The following is a 17,872-nucleotide window of genomic DNA, read 5'->3' as shown; positions in this document are numbered from 1 at the left end:
GGACCCTCCTGTCCGGTGACGTTAGGTAGGGGTCCTGCAGGGGTATAAAAGGAGGGTTATTACATCTGTATGTGTCATGGTGTGCAATGGGTGGGTGACCGTGTACCCCAGTGCTTGCATTCCTGTGTGGGACCTTGTGTGATGATGGTTTAGGGGGTTGTATGGGTATGTGCAGTCTTCATGCTTTAGTGATGGGTGTCCATGCTTTGTTGTTGCATGCAGGGCTTGGTGTTGGGATGGGTGGTTTGTGATGTTGGGACATATGTGAGGAGTTGGGGTGCTGGGGTGAGGGTGCGGGTGGGGGTATGTGCTGGCATGCAGGTAGGGTGGGAGATGTAATAATTAAGATTTGTCTTACCAGAGTCCATTCCACCAGCTACTCCTGCGAGGCCCTCAGGATGCAGAATCGCCAAGACCTGCTCCTCCCATGTTGTTAGTTGTGGGGGAGGAGGTGGGGAGGAGCTGGGGGTCCGCCGCCAGTCCGCTGAACCGCCAGGTGGTGTCTTGAGACCACGGAACGCACCTTCCCCTGTAGGTCGTTCCACCTCTTCCTGATGTCCTCCCGATTTCTTGGGTGCTGTCCCACTGCGTTGACCCTGTCCACTATTCTTCGCCATAGCTCCATCCTCCTTGCTATTGAGGTGTGCTGCACCTGTGATCCGAATAGCTGTGGCTCTATCCAGACGATTTCCTCCACCATGACCCGAGAACCTGGGGTGTCTTTGCCGTGCCATTGGGGTGTAGGTGATGTGTGGGGTGGAGTGTGTGGTGATAAGTGTGCTGATATGTAGTGGGGTGTTGTGTGAGGTGCATGGAAGTTCTGTGGGTGATGGTGTTGTGTGCCTGTGGATGCTGTTGTTCTTGCTGGTGCTGTCTCTCTCTGGCCTTCTTTCAGACTTTTTTGTCGTAGGGGCTTGTGGGTGATGTGGGTGTGTGTTTTATATTGTAATGGGTGTGTGGGAGTGGTGTGTGTATGTGTATCAGGTGTGTGTATTTGTAATTGTCGAATGTGGCTGTGTTTTGTAAGAGTGTGTGTATTTTGAGCTCAGCGGTGTGTACCGCCAATGGAATACCGGGGTTGAAAGATCGGTGCGTGGATTTGCGTGTCGTGATAGTGTGGGCGTATTTCTGTTGGCGTGACGGTGGAGGTTTTGTTTTCGCCAGTTTATCACTGACCTTTGGTGTGGCGGACTTGTGTGGGTGTCTGAATTTTGGCGGATTCCAAAATGTGGGTACTAATAGCTGTGGTGGAATTCCGTGACCGCGGCGGTGTGTTAGCGGTCTTCTGCACAGCGGTAAGCGGCTTTTACCGCCAATGTTGTAATGAGGGCCATAATCTATTAACAGTGTCACACTATTAGCATCATAGCATGACTTAATTACATATGTTGAGGTGGTCCCCTGTATCAATCACAGGGACTGTCAGAGTGCTGAGGCTAGAGGACTCCTCACTGTCACCGACACCCAGTTTGCTGGTTGTGGCACTGCGTGCTGTTTGCATGGCATCCACTACGTTTGTAATTTGTACCAGTCCCTGTGCAATGTCCCTACTGCAGTGTGCCATCTCCACCTGTGTGGCAACGGCACGCCGTGATATCAGGGCTGCTGAACTTGCAAGCCGATTGACTGATCTACAGAAGCTGTCAAACTTTGCCAAAAATTGGTGATGGCTCCTGCGCTGGCTGTCACGCTCCTGCCGTATCTCTGTGCATAGTTCCCCAATGGCCTGTGTCAACTCCTTTGTGTTTTCAGCAACTCTTTTCTGTCCCTCAATCAGGGTCTCCAAGTGCCTGTTTTGTAACCCCATATTGTATTATATTATAAGACACAAACTGTCTGTGCAGTGACTTCAAATGTTTGCATTGCAGGCGCTGTACCTTCAGCATGGAAGCTTCCATGCCGCCAAAGATTGATGGGCCCACTCCTTCTTCTGTGCCCTGTCTGCCTGCATCTTGATGCCTCCTGAGGGGTGTAGACTGGCGCTGGCACTGGCACTGGTGCATGGACTGCTGTCTTCCTGTGGGACTCGGCTCTGGTGGTGGTGTGGGGTCATTTTCTGGCATATCATCTGAGATCAGGTTGTACTCTGGCAGTGGTAACACCCTTGCCCTGCATCTAGTCGGAACAATACTGTAGGCCTCACTTGTATTTGAATCGGACTGTGGCTGTGTTTCTGCTTCCCCTACTTTTTCTGATCCTGCAGCAGCAGGGACTGAGTCATCTGTAAGGATAATATGCAGCATGTCAGTTCTAGCATTTGTCACAGATTTCCACAGTGTTGCTGTATATGCACAAATAAATTGTGTCACCCTGAGTCATTTGTGGGGTTTCTCTATATGGCTGCCCACTATCTTGCTATTTATGTTGTGTATTCACCTTAGGGTTGTGTACTACCACTCCCAGAAGGCACTGTTGTGTTGCATGTAAGATGTGACATGGACTATTTTTCATTGTGCATCAAGCTAGGTTCTATTTCCTAAGGGGCATGTGTACATGCAGATGTGGGGATACACATAATCACTGTCCTTACTTTTGCTTGTGCTGGGTGTCCCTGAGATGTTGATGTCTGTTACACCTCTGACAGCTTCTGGCAGCAATGTGGACTCCACCAGGTCTTCCATGGGGGTGGAGGGTGTGTGGGTGGAAGGTCTGCCTCCGGTGCTCCTTGCCTCCCTAAGCCTGCTGGCCACCCTCTCCTTGAAACGGGACCGCAAGTCATACCATCGCTTGCGTATCTCTTCCACAGAGCACTGCGCAACACCCACTGCGCATATTTTTGTCTGTATGTCAAACCTGAGTTTTCGCTTCTCACTCTCAGGTACTTAGAGTGAGCTCTTGCCAAAGAGTCTGTCATGGTTCCCAACAAACTCCTCAATGAGCACCTCCAATTCTTTCTCACTTAATTTCAGCTTCCTCTTCCTGTCTCCCTTCTCCTTCCCATTGCCAGCATTGGCCATGTTGCAGTTTGATCCTGGCTTCCTCACAATGCTGACTCCCTGGTGCTGGGCTGTGTCTCTCTCATTGCTCCTTTGAGTGTGGCTCCTGGAAACAGCGTGCGCTGACTCACTTCCTGGTTGTGATGTCATCAGGCTGTTCCGGTTTGCCGTTTTTGCTATTTGCGAATTTCATTTACAGAATCACAATTTGTTTTGCGATTCAGTATTTGCATCTCGCAAATTGCGTTTCCGAATTTTAAGAAATCGCTATTTGCGAATTTCTAAATTGAAATATTGCTTTTTGCATTTCTAAAATTGCGATTTCTTAAAAATCGCAATTTGGAAACCACTAACCGAAATCTTGATACATCTAGCCCTATGTAACAGACTGTGCTCTGTTTTATACATTCCGGATGGAAAAAGATTTTTAATTGCTTTTTTTTCTGACCTAGTGAAAGATAGCCATAACTACGTTTCAATGTATTGGGTCGTTTTAAATGTTGTGAAAAAGGTTAACTTGTGATCACATCCACTTGTACCAAAACAATAAACCAAGGAACACTCTTTTTTTTTTTTGTAATTATTTTTATTAACAATTTTCTGTTATACATTATCCAATCAATTTATGGCATTGACATATTCTTATCTAACACAACTATATCAGCAGTTGTAACATCCAGGTACAGTCAACGACTTATCACTTGCAGAGCATGTAGTCTAGATCAACGACTAGCTTCTGTATGTTTTCGGCTCTGTGTTTAGTCTGGGTGTCGCACGGATAATTCCCTTTGTCATATACCATGTCTTCACTAACTTGACCACGTACCAGTCTATACCTAATTCTAACCAAACTATATACACAATGGTGAAATGTGGGGTGGACGATTGCTAGCTGTGGAGGAGCGATTCAGTGTATCTCCACCAAGGAGGGGCCAAGCCTGTGTGCCTCTCCTACGGCTTCTTTTTTGGACTGGGCATCCCCAACATTATTAATTTGCTCTGTCTCTGTGCCCCCTCATTCAGCACAGCCGATGCCGGCCGCACCTACCCTCTATCTACCTATCTCCTCCGCTCCCACAGTGCTAGGATCAGGTCCATTAATTCCACCTGCCATTAAGTTTTGTTGTGCCTCTCTCACTTCCACTACCCTCAGTTCTTGGTCTGTGGCTTCCGCCAAACCCTCTGTACAGGTTCCCACCTCTCGTTCCAGCCATTCCCACTTAATCAGCACCTCCTCCCACAGTGGAGCAATGAGCTTCTGGTGCAATCCTCGAGGCTCTTCACGCCTCAAAACGTGTAATTCACCCTTTGCCCATCTCGTCACGTCTCGCCTCCAGTCCCTTAAGTTGGGGCATCTGGACGATCTCCAACCCAAGGTAATTTGTCTCCTGTAAAGCACCAAAGCCAGGTCGAGGAACCGGCCGCTTAGCTTCCTAGGGGCCAGCCCCGGGTACAAGCTCAACAAACATACAGATGGGGTCAGGACCAATGTGACATCTAATAGTCCCTCCAGGTCGGCCAGCACTGCTTTCCAAGATTGTTTGAGCTCAGGGCAATGCCAAACCATGTGATTAAAGTCTGCATCTGGTTCACCACATCTAGGACAAACCTTAGGGTCGCCTCCATACATGAGGTTCAGCTGGGGTGGGGTGAGGTATGTCCTGTGGATATAATTATATTGAATGCATCGTAGGTGCGTGTTTTGCAAGACCACCCGTGGGTATGCCAGTATCCTCCGCTACTCCACATCCGATAGGTCTCTACTCAATGTCTTTTCCCACCTCTCCCTCAGTGACTGTACTGGATCCAGTGCGCCCTCACCCTGGGCCCTGTACAGTTTAGTGACCAGATGATTATCTTCTCCCGAGGTTAGCAGGAGGTGCAAGACCCCATGCATGTCAGGCTCTGCATTAACTCTGCCCCAGTGTTCCTTTATGTTATGTGTCAGATTTTGGTACAGTAGGAATTGTACGCCCGCTACTACACTTTTGTCAATGATGTCAGTGAAAAGCCTCAGCACACCGTCGCGAAAGAGGTCGCCCAGGGTCCCCACCCCCACCTTCGTCGAGACTCCCAACCCAGTACCCAACAAAGCCCCATCTGCGGTGTCTTTTGTCAGCACCGATAGAGGCAGTGCCGGATAGTAAGCCAATCCCACTCCTACACGCCGCGAGCATTTCTTCCAACAAGCTAAGGCTACCTTTGTCAGGACACTTTCCTCCTGGGCCTCCACTCGCCAATCTATCAGTTGTGCTAAGATCCGATCTCTGCTCTTCTCGCCCCATTAGCAGGGGTTCTATCCAAGCGACCCTCCCTGCGCACCACCTAGAGACCCACTACAGTTGGCATGCCAAGTAATAGAGTTCAAAATCTGGGGTTTCCAATCCCCCTGCGAGAGTCGGCCTGCGGAGGATAGAGAGCAAGGTGCGTCTGCGACCTCCATCCCAGATGAGGCCCCTGAGCAGGGTGTTTAATTCACCGAACCACGTCGAGGGTATTAACACTAGCAAGTTAGTGAAGTAGTAAAGAAGGCAGGGCAGCATAATCATGTTAGATAAGGAGATTCTGGCCTGTATGGATAACTTAATTGACCGCCAGAATCCTACAGATGCTGGAAGCGAGCAATGCACCTTGCCTATGTTACCCTCAAGAAGGTCCTTCAGGTCATGGAACACCTGTATGCCCAGGTACTTGAAAGTATGCGGGGCCCACACCAGTCTCCCGGGCATGAGGAGGGACGCGCACCTCCCGCCATCAGGGGAAAAACGAAAGTCTTGCCCCTATTGTTGCATAGCCCAGAGAAACCTCCAAAGTGGTCCAGCCTGGTCAAAGCCCATGGCAACCCTGACTCGCCCTCCCTAAAATAGATTAGGATATCGTTGGCGTAGAGTGAAATAATATGTTCAGCCTGTCCCCACTCCATTCCTGTGCCTCTGCCTTCCATCCTGAGCTGAGCCGCCAGCGGTTCAATAGCCAAAGCAAATAACAATGGGGATAACGTGCATCCCTGCCTAGTACCCCTGCATATGGGATAAGCCCCTGACACTGTCCTGCCCATCCTTACTCTCACCAGGGAAGTCGCATACAGCAAGTCCACCCATCAGACCCATCCCTCCCCCAACCCCATCCGGAGCATCACTATCCTCAAGTAGTCCCACCTAAGCGAGTCGAAGGCCTTTTCAAAGTCTATCGCTAGGATCATCACTGTGGGAGGCTTCTCCTTCCGTGGCATATGTAAAATGGCAACTAGGCATCTGAGATTCAGCGAGGTACTTTATGGTTTTGGTCCTCATGTACCAGTGTGGGTATATGTTGGTAAAGTTGATTGGCCAGAAGCTTGCTTAGAATTTTGAAGTCACTATTCAACATTGACAATGGGCGGACGTCAGCGATGGATACCTCCCCAGCGTCCAGCTTGGGCAGGGGGACTACCAGAGCCTCTCTCAGCAAGTCGGGCAGGGAGCCTTGCTGAAATGCTTCCGTGTACATCTCAACCAGTTGGGGAGCTAGCAGTGCGGAGTACCTCTTATAAATGTCCATTGGGAGGCCATCCGTGCCCGGCGTCTTCCACGCAGCTAGTTGCGTATTGGCCTCCCGGACCTCCTCTAACGTCACCGGCCCTCCCAACCTGTCCCTCTCCTCATATATCAGTATATTCAGAGGTAGCGGTTATAAATAAGCATCAAAAGATTCAGTCCCAGATGCATCCGGACTTCTATATAGAAAGGTGTAGTATTCTTTAAAGGCATAATTTATGTCACCCGGTTTATGTCTACGTTCCCCCCTCATGTCACGTACACTCATGATAGGCCCCCCCTCCTGGTTTCACCAGCCATGCCAGCATGTTACCAGATCTGCCCTCCTCTGCCTATATAGAGGCTAAGTATCTCTGTACACTATGGCATCTCAGCAGTTCCTCAATCTGAGAATGGGATATCTTCGCTTGCTTATACCTGATGGGCTCCACAACTTCTCCCTTCCTTTCCCTTTCCCCCTCATGTATGATCTTCCCTAGTCTGAATAGTTTCCACTCCAACATACTCTGTATCCCTACCGTCTGTCCCATACAGTAACCTCTCGCTGCCACTTTAAGCGTTTCCCACTACACATGTCTGGCCGTGGTGGATCCCTTATTCAAATTAATATGGTCAACCAAGTAAGAGCGGAGCGCCCCTCTGTATGCCTGATCTTCCAGTGCAGCTGGGCCCAATCTCCACAATGGTATGGGGGGTCTGTCTTCAGTCGCCCTCCAGGTAAGCATCAGGGGGTTATGGTGCGCCCCAACTATTCTGACTGAATTATTCCCTGCATTACGTGGGCAGAGCACACTACCCTATCTATCCTGGTATGCACCCGATGCAGGCTCTAATAGTAGGAGTAGTCCCTATCCTCTGGGTGTTGGCTACGCCAAACATCTACTAGGACCCAGGCTTGAAGCCACTCCCTCCGATTTTTAGCTATCTTGTGAGTTACTGTGCCTGTCAGCGGTGGAGAGGAGCGGTCCAGGTCTATATCCATTACGCTATTAAAGTCCTCCCCGATCAACAACTCTCCTCCCTGCTGGCGTGTAAGATGACGCGATAGGTGCTGCATAAAGGGGATCTGATCCTGATTAGGGGCATATACACTACTCAGGACAATCGGGATTTCATGAATCTTACCCACTAGGACCACAAATCTGCCCTCTTGGTCTATGTTTATAGAAATAGCTTCAAAGGCGACTCCCGCTCTGACCCACACCAGTGCTCCTCTGGCATAGGCCGAATAATTAGTGGCAAACACCTGCCCTCTCCATGTACGCCTCAGCTTTTCAGCTTCACCTGCTGTGAAGTGGGTCACCTGCAGCATAGCCACATGTATACCCCACCTTTTCAGGTAAGACAGCACTCTATGGTGGTCATTACGACCCTGGCGGTCTGAGACCGCCAGGGCTAAAGTGGCGTCCGTACCACCAACAGGCTGGCGGTACGGAGACCCATATTTGTCGCACCGCCGGGGCTGGCGGTTTCCCGCCGTTTTAGCCCGACGGTGATAATCCGCCAGGGCAGCGCTGCAAGCAGCGCTTCCCGGGGGATTATGACTTCCCTACCGCCAGTCTGTTTCCGGCGGTTTGCACCGCCAGGAAGAGGCTGGCTGTAAGGGGAGTCCTGGCATGGGCAGTGCAGGGCCCCCCTAACAGGGCCCCATGCAGCTTTTCACTGTCTGCATAGCAGACAGTGAAAAGCGCGACGGGTGCAACTGCACCCGTCGCACGGCCTCAACACCGCCGGCTCCAGTAGGAGCCAGCTCCTATGTTGTGGCCGCATCCCCGCTGGGCCGGCGGGCGTAAACTAGGTTTGCGCCCGCCGGCATAGCGGGGATGTTGTAATGGGCACCGCGGGAGTGCGGCTGCATTTGTTGGGAAGCTGCAGTCTGCCATGCTGATGTATCTATAACAAAGCGGACCTCCTACCCCCCCGGGGACTTAGCTCCCCACCAACCAATTGCAGTACTTTGGTATCTACGACTCCCATCCCCCACATCATCAAAACATACAACTGTATACCCCAACTCCCCTTCCCCAAGGCACCTCTCCAACTGTAGGTTGCCCAGAAAACAGTGCAACAGTGCAACTTAGTCAACAAGTTAGGTAGAGTTCTCGCCATTCCCCACTGAGTGGCCGAGAAACCGATAGGAGGGTGGTTCTGTGCCCGTCAGGGCCTCCTGTCTACACTGTTCTCCTCACCTCAGGGCCAGGCTATGGCTCCTTCAACCCAGTTCATCCGCAGTTTGTGGGGTCACCTTCGGGGTAGCTTTGGAGTAGCCGGAATCAGCCACAGAGGTTACAAATGCACAATCCGAGTCTCTCCCGCTACCTTCCCGCAAGGACGCCTGCATGTTCATGGATGCCGCCGCCTCCAAAGCTGCCTTTTTTTACAATTTATTTTGAGCCAGGGTCGGTTCAGCTCGTGGGTGATTCCTATTCCGTTGTCTCCTCTGGCCTTTACGGCCTTCACGCCCTGCCTGGTCGTTCCTATTACGATGACCTCCCTCCACTCCACGTGCCTCCAGCCACTCCCATGCCTCTTCGTGACTCTGGAAGAATGTGGTTTTGTCATCAACAATCACCCTCAATCTGGCTGGGAAAAGAAGTGAGGGCTGAATCCCTTCCTCTCTTAGGGCCCTTTTTTTACTGCCAGGAACTAGGCCCGTCTAACTAGGACATCTATTGTGAAATCCGGCAATAGTGTCAACACACCATTCGCCACCCTGAAGGGTCCGGCCTCCCTGGCCCTCTGGAGCAGAGCATCTCTGTCCTTGTAATGCAGCAGCTTAGCCACCACCACATGTGATGGCCTCCCTGGTGCCAGGGGTCTCGAGGGCACCTGATATGCCCGCTCCAAGGTGAAGAACGGGTTTAGGTGCTCCGGTGCTACTGCTGTACGCAGCCACTCCACAAGGAACTCCACCATGTTTGTTCCCTCCGCACCTTGCGGTAGACCTACAACTCGTACTTTGTACCTGTGGTTTCTCCCTTCCACTTCTTCTGCCCTGCGCTTCAGGCGCAGAACTTGGTCAGTTAGATTCACTACTGTGGCTGCCAGGTCATCATGTTTCGGGGTTAGCTCCGCTAGCGTTGTCTCTGAGTCACTCATTCTGTCCGTCAGACCTACTTCAACTGCGACCTGATTAATATTGTGTTGTATGGTTGCTTTGTTATCCTCAATTGCACCCAAGATCTTATTCAGTGTAGCCTGCACTTTGGGTTGCGTGAGGTCTTCCATATTCCCCCTACTGTGGTCGCTTGGGGTTTTGCGGCTCATTACTTTGCCCCTGTTCCGGCTCCTGGAGGTCATCAGTGGTATACAGCATTGTATACTAAATGTCTAATGGATAAGGGGCCTCTCGCCTGAACTTCACCAACGCACAACAGACCCAGAGTGGGCAACCCTGGCGTGAGTCGCTGTGTCGGAGCGACAGTTCTCCGGACCGGTGGGGGCCTCCCTCGCTGGCCCCAACCTACTTTGATGCTCTCTGCGTGCTTGTCCTGCCAACCCAACACTTCCAGGGTGCCAACCGTGCTCACCCCTCTCAGCTTTTGGTAGGGTCAACGAGTCAAGGCGCAGGAGGCCGGAATGGACGACCCAGGTTCCTGAGGGCTCTCTCTCGGACCCACGATGGTGCCAGGTGCTGCTCACGCTTCTCACGGCTCCCCAGCACCGCCACTGGCTGGGCGCTGCTTCCCCTGCTGCATTCCTAACTGCTGTGGTGCCTCACCGGGTTCAGCCCTCCCCGGGGTCCCCAGCCCCCACCCACGTGGCCCCAAAGGATATATGGGCCCGCAGGCGAGCAAAGGGTGGGGTTCCCTGTACCTTCATGCGGGCCCCCGTGCCTCTGGGTGGATCCGATCGGCCCTTGGCGCTTCCCTCGCCCTCTCTGCGCCGTGTCCAGCTCAGCGCCTTCGGGAGCAACACGCGCCGCACGTCTGGGCTCCAACTCCCGGCTGCGGCCTCCCCGCCAAGAGCGCAAGGGGATAAAGCTCCTTGTGTCCGCCCGCGGCACTGCAGGGGAGACGCCGGGTCCGTGAGGCTGATGGGGCTCGAATGGGGCCTCCCTCACCTCTGCAATTTTTCCTCGGGTCTAGCAACGCCTGATCATCTCCCGCCACACCTCACGGCCTCTTGCTGTCTCTGTCGGTTCGGCATTTGTGTGCGTGCGTCTGGCTTCAGGGCCGCGCTCAGATCCTTGTCGAGGCTGTCCCCTTGTACTGCGTAGGGCCGCTCAAGAGATCTCTACCTCGGCCCTGCAGCTCCCCACCGGGTCCGACCCTTCCTGCGCGACCTTCACTACTGGCCCCTGGGGAGGATCTGTTTCTGCAGGATCTTCAACAGGACCAGACGGAGCCGCAAAATTACTTGCCCGCCATGTTGGCTGGATTAGCCATGCCCCCCAAACAAGGAACATTCTTAACATATGCAATACTTTTTGTCAGCAACCATTCTAGAATGACCACATAGACGAGAGCAAAAAGACTATGGCCCTCATTACAACATTGGCGGTAAATCCCGCTTACCGCTGTACAGAAGACCACCAACACACCGCCGGGGCCGCGGAATTCCGCCACAGCTATTACAACCCACAGCTCAGAATCTGCCAAAATCCAGACACCCACACAAGTCCGCCACACCAAAGGTCAGTGATTTGGACAAATCCAAATACACACACCTGATACACATACAAAACACACACCCACATCACCCACAAACCCTTACTACCAGAAATGTAGACGAAGGCCAGAGTGACAGCACAGCAAAGACAACCCCACCATCCAGAGGCACACAACACCATCACACATACACATCCACGCACAAGACACCACACACCCCTAAACATCACCCCACACATCACAACACATACCACCTCACACATCACCTACACCACCCCATGGCACCGCAAAGACACCCCAGGTTTTCTGAGGAGGAGCTCAGGGTCATGGTGGAGGAAATGATCCGGGTAGAGCCACAGCTATTCGGATCACAGGTGCAGCACACCACCATAGCTAGGAAGATGGAGCCATGGTGCAGAATCGTGGACAGGGCCAACGCAGTGGGACAGCACCCAAGAACACGGGATGACATCAGGAAAAGGTGGAACGACCTACAGGGGAAGGTGCGTTCCGTGGTCTCAAGACACCACATCGTGGTTCAGAGGACTGGCGGCGGACCCCCAGCTCCTCCCCCACAACTAACAACATGGGAGGAGCAGGTCTTGGCTATACTGCATCCTGAAGGCCTCGCAGGAGTAGCAGGAGAAATGGACTCTGGTAAGTCAAATCTTAACTACCATATCCCCCACCCTACCTGCATGCCATCACATACCCCAACCCTCGCCCTCACCCCATCACTCCAACTCCTCACATATGTCCAACTATCACAAACCACACATCCCAACACCAAGCCCTGCATGCAACAACAAAGCATGGACACCCATCACCAATAATGGTCACTACACATACCCACACAGACCCCTAAACAATTAGCACACAAGGTCCAAGACAAGAATGCAAGCACTGGGGTACACGGTCACCCACCCATTGCACACCATGGCACACACAGATACAATAATCATGCCTTTACACCCCTGCAGGACCCCTACCCAAACGTCACCGGACAGGAGGTTCCAGACGTGTCCACTGCCCCCACAGAAGAGGCCCACAGTGATGACAGCAGCTCTGTCCAACTGGATCTAGATGACCAGCCCAGCCCCTCTGGGACTTTGGGACAGTCGGTTCCCCTCACACTGGCACAGGCCACTACAGAGCTTCCCCCCTCTGGAAACACCAGCACAGCACCCACCCAGCTGGCCCATACCTCTGTCTCCAGGACACGTCAAGCAGCAGTGTGTCCACCACTACAGGGAACCCAGGCCAACCCACCAACCCAAGAACAGCAGGGACCTGGGGGCAGTGGCAGTGGGCACACGATTCAGGGAACAGAGGTCCAGGAACACAGGGGAACTGGGAGGGCTGCTGTGCGACAGGGGGAGGAAAGGCCCAGGGAACCCACTCTCCACGAGGCCCTCTCCAACATCATGGGAGCCTACCACCATTCCCAGGAGATGATGGCAACAGTACTGGCCAAGTTTCAGGTGGCCCAGTGGCTGCAGGAGGAACAGTATTTGGGATTCAGGGAGGAACTCAAATCCATCAATACCACCCTGGGCACCATTGTAGGGGTGCCGACGGAACTCATCAACACCAGGAGGGACACTGTGGCACAACAAGGGGCCCCTGACACTAGCCTGGATGATGAACTGCCCACCACCTCTGCCGGCACTAGTGGACAGGAGGCACCGCCACAGGAGCACGACACCAGCACCCCACCCCCTGCAGAGGGAGAACCACCACGCAAGCGGTCCCTGAGATCCAGGACAAAGACAGAGAACAATGCCAAGACCCACGCCAAGAAATGAGACCACCCTGAATGTCATCCTTTTGTCCCACTTTGTCACCCTGTCCATCCATCACCTGCCCCAGCTCCACTTCCTATGCCCCTTTGGACAATGCACCTGTGAGACTAATAGACTGGAGTCTGCCATGGACATTCCTTACCATCACCCCTGACCATTTTACAATCCCCTCCACTAATTAGCACTTAAATAAACACCCTTAAATCACAAAACTATCTGGAGTCAGTCTGTGCTTTCGCAAATGTGTATTTGCAATAACTGAAGAAAGATGCAATATCCATTGTATTGTCAACATACCTATGTCAGCCAGCTGCAGTCCATGAGAAAGCAAAGCAGATGTCACACAGTGGGACCCACATCTGTGAAATCAAAAGTGACAACTCAGGGTCCATAAACTGGGTGAAAGTGACAGACAGATGAGCGGTAGAACAAGTGTATCAGATGTAGCAGGCATTGATGTCTTCTTACCTGTGTCTCACTGGAAGTATGGATGAATCACTGTGTTTCTGTTGTCGATATCCTCTTCTTCTGCTTCCTCATCTTCACTGTCCACAGGCTCCACAGCTGCCACAAGAAGTCCTTCAGGACCATCCTCCTGCAGAAAATGCACCTGTCATCGCAAAGCCAAGTTGTGCAGCATACAGCAGGCCACAATGATCTGGCACACCTTCTTTGTTGAGTAGAATAGGGAACCACCTGTCATATGGAGGCACCTGAACCTGGCCTTCAGGTGGACGAAGGTCCTTTCTATAACCCTCCTAGTTCACCCATGTGCCTCATTTTAGCATTCCTCTGCCCTTCTCCTGGTATTCCTCACTGGGGTCAGTAGCCATGACAGGTTGGGGTACCCAGAGTCACCTGCAAATGTCGAGGGACAAATGTTAGACACACACTAACCATTAGGGACAACCCCAGACCCAGACACCTAGTCACACTGTATAGGGTCCATGTCCTCACCTAATAGCCACACACGGTGCCTCTGGAGTTGCCCGATCACATAAGGGATGCTGCTATTCCTCAGAATGTAAGCGCCATGCACTGAGCCAGGAAACCTGGCATTCAAATGGGAGGTGTACTGGTCGGCCAAACACACCATCTGCACATTCATTGAATGGTAACTCTTCTGGTTTCTGTACACCTGTTCAATCCTGCGGGGGGGACCAATGCCACATGTGTCCCATCAATGGCACCAATGATATAGGGGATATGTCTCAGGGCATAGAAGTCACCTTTCTTTATAAGCAAATCCTCCACCTGAGGAAAAACGATGTAGCTGCGCATGTGTTTCAGCAGGGCAGACAACACTCTGGACAACACGTTGGAGAACATAGGCTGGGACATCCCTGATGCTATGGCCACTGTCGTCTGAAAAGACCCACTTGCCAGGAAATGGAGTACTGACAAGACCTGCACTAGAGGGGGGATACCTGTGGGATGGCGGATGGCTGACGACAGGTCCGGCTCCAACTGGGCACACAGTTCATGGACTGTGGCACGGTCCAGTCTGTAGGTGACAATTACATGTCACTCTTCCATTGTCGACAGGTCCTCCAGCGGTTTGTACACCGGAGGATGTCGCCATCTCCTCACCTGCCCCAGCGGACGTGCTCTATGGAGGAGAACAGCGAGCAGAGGGTCAGCCAACACTGAGGTACGAAAACACAACTTTATTGCACACATTTTTCAATCTGCTATGTGCCTGTCTTACTGTGTATGCAAGGCCTAGATGTGTGTGACACATTTAAAAATAATGCCATGTGGCCCCCTGAAATGGCAGCTGCCTGACCTGTAATGTGGGACAAGTGGATATGAGGTAACTGCGCTGGCGTTGTACACCGTCGCAGTGGGCGGTCGAAGACCGAGGCGCAATCCTGCATTGGTTAACATTGGACCCTATGGGTCCCAGGAGCCAATGACGATTTATGCCGGAGGTGACGGTACGCACCGCCGCGGACGTGACCGCCATTTTCTATCTATGCACTCACTTGATACCTGATCTTCGACAGGAGAGGACCTACACTGCAAGTGCTGCTGTGACCTCAGTCTGGAAGAGACAATGGCTCATGTGTCTGGGGAAAGGGCCCCTGCCTTCACCATGGAGGAGTTAGAGAAACTAGTGGATGGGGTCCTCCCCCAGTACACGCTACTCTACGGTCCTCCAGACAAACAGGTAAGTACACTGTGAGCATGCTGTATTGGCAATGCCTGTGTGGAGTGGTGTGGATGGAAGATAGACGAATGCATGCCTGGAGGGCATTCATTCTGGTCAGGCAGCCCAACAGCGAGCTTTTCAGACTCTGGCCTCAGCACTGATGGAAGCCATTGACCCTGTGTCTAGCCTCCCCCTCCAATTTCCTCCACCCAGACCCAAACCCCTGTACCTCAGCCCATCCCAAGCACACCATCAGACCAGCATGCACACACCTCAACACACAAGTGAAGCTCTGGCAAACATAAGCACCACACATCCCACAGGCATTCTCACAAGCATCATACCCATGCAGACATACCAACATCCACTGCCTCCACTGTGTCCCCCTCCTCCTCGTTTCCCTCCTCCCTCCCTGTCACATCTCCACTCACACCTGCATGCACTACATCTTCAGCCACAACGTCCATCACCAGCACACCCATCACCACACACATGCACTCACCACCCCCACTACCATTCACACATCCCCTGTGTCCTCTACCAGTGTGTTTGTGAGCCCACCTCCCAAGGTACAAAAACGCAGTCACACACCCACCCAACAGCCATCCACCTCATGACAGCCTCCAGCCCATGCACCTTCACCCAAAGTCAGCAAACATACACCTCCTACAACCACTACCTCTTCTTCCACTCCCAAACCCCCTCCATCTACCCATCCCAGTGTGTCTAAAAAACTTTTCCTGTCCAACCTTGACCTCTTCCCCTCACCTCCCCCACCCCTTCAGTCCCCTAGGGCACGCCTTTCAAGGTCCCAACCCAGCACCTCAGCCACCACATCAGCTCGAACAGTGGTGCCAGCAGGAACCGGCTTCTGGAGTGCGCCAAGCAGCAGGGCAGCCAGTGTGCCAAGGAGCCAGACCACGGACAGTCCCCCACCTCAGAAGCATGAGAAGTTGGCCACTGCCTGGAGGGAGAAGGGCAAAACACCTGCCACCAAGGGCTCTCACAGGACTACAGTTGGGAGTGGGAAGACAGCAGCGCCACCATCCAAGGTGGGGAAGGGGCACAGAAAGAAAGGGAAGTCGCCGCCAACCTGCACGGCAGACTAGACCGCCACCAGAACCTCTGCCAAGGACACCGCCGCCACCAGCACCGCTTCCCAGGACACCGCCGCCACCAGCATCGCTTCCCAGGACACCACCGCCACCAGCACCGCTGCCAAGGACACCGCCGCCACCAGCACCGCTGCCAAGGACACCACCGCCACCAGCATCGCTTCCCAGGACACTGCTGCCACAAGCACTGCTGCCAAGGACACTGCCGCCACCAGCACGCTCACTGAGCCACCCACCAGCACCGCAGGCCAATGAGCACTGCAAGCACCACCGCTACTGAGGCCGCGATGAGCAGGATGAAGCACTCTGGACACCAAGCCCCCTCCAGAACCAGTGGAGAGTCACATCCACTACCTCTGTCCTTGGCAGGATGAAGCACTCTGGGCACCAAGCCCCCTCCAGAACCAGTGGAGAGTCACATCCACTACCTCTGTCCTTGGCAGGATGAAGCACTCTGGGCACCAAGCCCCCTCCAGAACCAGTGGAGACTGTTATCCACTTGAGAGACTGTGGAATTGCACTCCCCAGGATAAAGCAGTGGGCAACCCACCCACTGAAAGACTTGTGAGAATGTGGCCTTGCACTCCCCAGGATAAAGCGGTGGACAACCCACCCACTTGAGAGACTTGTGAGACTGTGGCTTTTCACTCCCGAGGATAAAGCATTGGGCAAACCATCCACTGGAGAGACTTGAGAGACTGTGGCTTTGCACTCCGCAGGATAAAGCAGTGGACAAACCTCCCACTTGAGAGACTGTGGCTTTGCACTCCCCAGGATGAAGCAGTGGGCAAAACCACCCACTGGAGAGACTTGAGAGACTGTGGCATTGCACTCCCCAGGATAAAGCAGTGGGCATGGAGCCCCCTCGTGGATCTGGCGTCGTGCACTCATCCGGCTGAGGTGCCCCCTTTCCCTTCCCCTGAGGTGCCTGTTGTATTTATATTTGATGCCCCTGCAGTGTTCTCTCCGTTTTGATCGGATATCTTGTGTGGGCTTCGCCCATGCATTTTGCACCCAGTGGTCCACGGACTATGTATGTGCAGTACATGGACTTGAATTCTTGGTGTATATATTTGTTAATAGTGTATATATACATATATATATATATATATTTGTTTTTTTTTAGTACTGGATTTCAATTGATTACAATCGTTACAATCATTGCATTTTGTCTTTGCATTCTTTCGGGGGGCTTGTGGGTGTAACTGTAATGTATCAACATGTATTTGTGTGTGTTTAGTAGTGGGTGAGGGTGGGGGTGGGGGTGTTGCGTGTTGCGTGTGTGTGTCACTCTCTTTTCCCTTCTCCCTCCCCTGTGTCGTAGGTGCAGTACTCACCGTGGTAGAGTACCAGGAAGACAAAGGCAGGTAGAATATGGAGTTCTGGCTCCATGGCGTCTTGGTTCCTCATGGGGTGTGTAGAGGTGAGCGTTTTCCCTTCCAAGTCCTGTTTCTGCCGTGTTTTTGTTCGCGGTGAATCCGTGCCGGAAAAGGTGGCGGATTGGCCTGTTGTAATAGTGTGGGCGGTACATTGTCTTCCGCCAGTCTGTTGGTGGTTACCGTCGCAGTGTTTGTTTGTACCGCCGTGGCGGTCTATGTTGGCGGTTTCCGCCATGGTCGTGATTCAATTTTCTTTACCGCCGGCCTGTTGGCGGTTTTACCGCCGCTTTAACACAGACCGTCAGGGTTGTAATGACCCCCTATGTGCTTAAGTAGGAGTTT

The sequence above is a fragment of the Pleurodeles waltl genome, chromosome 8, assembly GCF_031143425.1.
Source record: "Pleurodeles waltl isolate 20211129_DDA chromosome 8, aPleWal1.hap1.20221129, whole genome shotgun sequence".
Classification (NCBI taxonomy): Eukaryota; Metazoa; Chordata; class Amphibia; order Caudata; family Salamandridae; genus Pleurodeles; species Pleurodeles waltl.
The sequence above is the reverse complement of the archived record's forward strand: the minus strand, read 5'-3'. Positions refer to the sequence as shown.